Consider the following 5,307-nt stretch of genomic DNA (forward strand, 5'->3'; position numbering starts at 1 on the left):
AGCTGCTAATACAACACCTCTATACTTTGCCTCAGTACTAAAGAGTGCAACAGCTCATTGTTACTTGCTACTCCAACTAATCATTCCACTGCTGCCAAGGTTGAGTGCATAGGCACTAGTAGACCATCTATTATATGGACAACCTGCCCAATCTACATCAGTATATCCCATGGGCTTCAAGTGCTTATTATTCTCATAGAAGAGTCCATAGTCTACTGTAGCCTTGAAATAATGCATAATTTTTTGAATTGCATCCAAATGGGATTTTCTACAATTTTGCATGAACTGATTGATAAGTCCAATTGAGTAGCTAAGATCATACCTAGTAATGGTAAGGTAGATGAGACTTCCTACCATCTACCTATACATAGTAACATATGAAATTTTAGCTCCAGTATTCACATCCAGCTTAATATTATGATCCTATAGAGTATCCAAAGGTTTACAATCTGTCATATCATATTTCTTCAGCATCTCAACAACTGCATATTGTCTTTACGTCAGCCAAAGCCCATTGGCTAAATTCATAACCTCAATGCCTAGAAAAAACTTCAATTCTCCCAAATCCTTCATATCAAAATTTAGTCTTCAGCATATCCACAATATTCTATATCCCAGTATCATCGTTTTCTATCATGATAAAATAATCAATATAACCAATACCACAATTCTTGCATCTATCTTCATTGTAAAGAGACTATGATCATCCTTTCCAATTGCTAATCCAAGACTTTACAAGTACTAATCCATGAATGCCAAACTCTTAGAGCCGGTTTCAGCCCATACAATGCTTTATTCAACTTGTAGACATAATTCAGATACTGAGGATGCACGTACCCTTCCGGTTGATCCCCATAAACACTCTTCTGCTAAGTCTCCATTTGAAAATGCATTCTTCACATTTTTCTTTGTAATTTCTAACCCTTTACTATAGCCAAAGCAATCATTGTCATGATAGTTGCCATTTTGGCAACAAGGCTAAATGTCTCTTGGTAATCCAAGTAATACTATTGTACATACCATTTTTCCACTAAGTTGGCTTTGTACCTTTCAATGCTACCATTAGCCTTGCACTTAACTTTATAAACCCATTTAAAACCAATTGATTTCTTACCATCAGGCAATGCAACCAATTTCCAAGTCTAATTTTTAGCCACATCACATTCATCTCCTTGTCCATTGCTTTGTACCAACTTTTTTCCATGGCAACTTCATTGAATGTAGCAAGCTCTTTATGTTTTGTGACCTTTGTCATATATTCATAATGCTTTGTTGAAAATCCACAATACCTAAGATTGTCAATAATGTATCTCACCCTATGCAACCTTCTCAACTAAGGTTGACTACTTGATTCCCCTCTCTCATGAGGTGATACATATCTAGTCTGCTTAATCCGACGTGTGTAAACAAAGGGAATCCTAAATTCATTTTCCAAGTTATCAGTTGAGTCATATCTTGAAGTCCTCATCCCAAGAGCATCATCAAGAAATTTCTTTTTGCATTTGTCTCTCTCTTTGCCTTTGCCTTCTACTTCATTTTCCCCCTCATTAATATAGTGTTGTCAATGGACGGTGATGCATGACTGCGTAACTTACTAGTCCAAGGTGGAACATTTGGAGATAATCACCTATAGGTCCAGATATAGCAACACTCTACTAGTGGAATAGCATAGATATATGATCTAAAAGCTAATCATGAGGAATAGCAAAATAGATGACCCATACCATGAAGCCAACTCATCAAAGATAACATCTCTATTGATTAAGATTTCTGTGGTAGATGGATCATAACATTTGTAAGCCTTACACTTCTGAGCATAGCCAATAAACACACACTTTTGTGCTTTAAGATCTAACTTTTTCCTCTTCTCATGTGGAACGTGTACATATGTAATGTTGCCAATGGCCTTGAGATGGTTGATGTATGTTCTCCATATAACTTTTGATGTCGGGGCCTTATGTCCACTGTATAACTTTTAATACAGTGTCATGCTATAAAGCCCTATAGTAGGAGTACGATTCAACACATACATAATGGTCACTGTAGCTTTAGCCCAATAATACACTGGCATGCTCTTTTCATTAAACATCGCATGATCAGTCTTCATAAGAACCCTATTCTTTCTTTTTGCTAATCCATTCTACTATGGAGTATAGCTACAAGTAAGCCACCTACGAATATCATTCTTTGCCAAGAATCTATCAAATTCATTGGATACATATTCACCACCTATGTCGGATCTCAAATAAGAGATAAAACAATCAAATTCTTTCTCAACTTGTCGCTTAAAGTCCCTAAAAACCATCAGTACCTCATCTTTATGATTCAAGATATACATCCATGTATACCTATTGAAAGCATCATTGAATGGTACATAATATCTGGATCCACCAAGAGTAGCATTATGGGTTGGTCCCAAACTTCTGAGTGAATCAACTATAGTGGTCTAGAGCTATTGTGAACATGCTTGATAAATAGAAATCGATATTTCTTGCCAAACTGACATGCATCACAAACATGACCTAAATTTGAATAGGAAAGCTTTGGCAAGCATGTAACCACTTGCTTTCTTTGCATAGTTTACAACCTTTGAGCATTCACATGTCCAATCCTCTTATTCAAGATCTCAAGATCTCCAACTACACCCTATCCATGTGCAAACATGGTTGATTTCTCCTTTGTAGAATACTACCATCTAGAGTGAACATACGACCATGTCTCTTTCCTTTAGCAATAAACTTACAACCATTTCCAAACTTCTCAATAAAATAGCCATGCTTATTAAATCACACTTGCAGATCTTGCTATCTTGTCATTTTCTTAACTGATAGTAGCAGATTCTTAGTAATGGAGGGGACATGCAATACATCATGCAAATTTTTCTTCAGACCATTATGAATAACCAAGGAAACTACACCCTTATGCTCAATGCTATGCTATGTGACATCACTTGTACAAACATAGCCATGCTTATTAGAAACCATGTTAGTGAACTATTCTCCATGCAGAGTCATGTGATTTGATACCTGAGAGTCAATGTACCATACACCATTTGACTTATTTTCATTAGTATCATGGTTACAAACGTATGTCATAGCCATGCTTATTAGAAACCATGTTAGTGAACTATTCTCCATGCAGAGTCATGTGATTTGATACCTGAGAGTCAATGTACCATACACCATTTGACTTATTTTCATTAGTATCATGGTTACAAACGTATGTCATAGCCATGCTTATTAGAAACCATGTTAGTGAACTATTCTCCATGCAGAGTCATGTGATTTGATACCTGAGAGTCAATGTACCATACACCATTTGACTTATTTTCATTAGTATCATGGTTACAAACGTATGTCATAGCAACCAAGTTGAAGCAAAGTCAAGTGTGGCTCAAGCTCTCGAGGAAGATGGCTCTAATACCAATTGAAGGAAGTGAACCCTAAAGTGGAAGCACAAAGAAAAATCAAGAGCTATGGTGAAAGGAGCAACAATAAGAGAGAGATAGACACACACAATGTGGGAACTGCAACAACCACAATGTGTAACTGACCTTCCCATTATTCAAATGTCACTGAAAGAATAAAGAATGAAGTGACAATGATGGGCACCCGCCACTTGCGATATACAAATGTGTGGGTATGTGGGAACTGTCAATGTAACTAATACACGGGCGACTAGGCACAAGTGCCTTTACCCCCAACAATAGAAACCTTAATGGAAGAGGGGCATTATAAAATGTCCCCCCATCACTCATGCTCAAAATGGTTGTTGACCAATAAGACTTTTCAAGCTTATTCTAAGCATTAATAAGCTTGATTAAGCTTAGTATAATATATAGCTACTTGTAATTGGTTATAATTGTGTCATTTTTTATCATGATGACATTAGAATTATCAACTTGGCATGCACCTGATGGTCTATGTGACTATGTTAGCTATCACACTGATTCTGCTAGAGTTGCAAGTAAAATCTTGGGTGGATCTAATTAGTAGCAGTGTTGGAATTATAGTGTATTCTCTCTTTCTTCCATGGGTGAAAACCACCATGGGAAAAAGAAAACCACTCAAAGGTGGTATGGCCAGCAAACTTGAGTTTGAGAGAGGAGGAGACCTTAAGTAAATGACCGTGGAAAAGGCCTATAGCACCTTAGGAAAGATGAAAGGGACATTTTCCATGCTCCAAGCTCGAGGCCATTGTTACATAAAATAATTCCATACTACTCAAGCACCCAATAAATATTCCTTGCACATCATAAACATTATTCGACAAAATAATATCTTATTTTAATAATCTAGTGTATCAAACAAAAATCACATTATTCCACCATATGACTACCAAGGATCAACAACTAGTGTCATGTGTAGGCCTACACAAGACAAGTTACAATCATGCAAAAATAGTGAAATTCCACAAAAATAATTTTAATGATATTTTTTCCATAATTATTTTTGTAATTTTAGTAACACAAAGAGAGAGATGTGGAGATAGTGTGTGTTTGAAAAAGAAAATAAATAAAAGTAGAAGTTTGAGAGAGAGCACAACACTTGGAGCTATTTGGTGTGCATGGAAAATTAATTCAAGAAGTACTTTCTTTATTCCTAGGTGAGAGGAAGGTGTCAGTGCCTATTTGGAAACCAAGCATCACATAAGTTGCAATCATACTTAATATTCATTGCTAGTAACATCTAGTAACATCATCATAGTCATGACATAAATGACATGAAAAAGCATCTTTTACTTGACAAAAAGTTGTCATCATATAAGGGATGTAGTTGTCTTTTAAACAAATTATTGAATATTGAACATAATTTTAAGCAAATGGGCATAACTTAAGCAACACCCATTTTTCTTTTCAAAGTGTCACTAGCAACCTCCATCCCTTGTATAGAACTTTTGTATATATGTGAATGTCTCATAAAACATGTACGTCTATCTTCAATTATTATAAATATCTCCAATAAATTCTTAAGACATGTTAAAAACTAATCATTGCAAGACATATACGTGTTAAATGCAAATTAAATTTCCTTGTGAATAGGCTCATAACTTTTGCCTAAATACATTACTTGTGAAAAGTGTGCACCATTTTTTACATTTTATTGGTTTCCATCATACATTTTGGTACTTGTTAAACCTATGGAACTCCCAAAGATTAGGGACTTTGTAATTTCAATGGTATCCTTTACTCCTTACCATTATCCATGAATCTATAGTTGATTGCTTACTCTGACTAAACTCACATGTTGATTTTCTCTTACCCATTACATAGCATTAATTAGACAAACCACAATGTCATTGAAGTCT

This window comes from Lygodium microphyllum, chromosome 17, assembly GCF_053477565.2.
Source record: "Lygodium microphyllum isolate KBCC chromosome 17, Lygodium_microphyllum_v1.1.10, whole genome shotgun sequence".
NCBI lineage: Eukaryota > Viridiplantae > Streptophyta > Polypodiopsida > Schizaeales > Lygodiaceae > Lygodium > Lygodium microphyllum.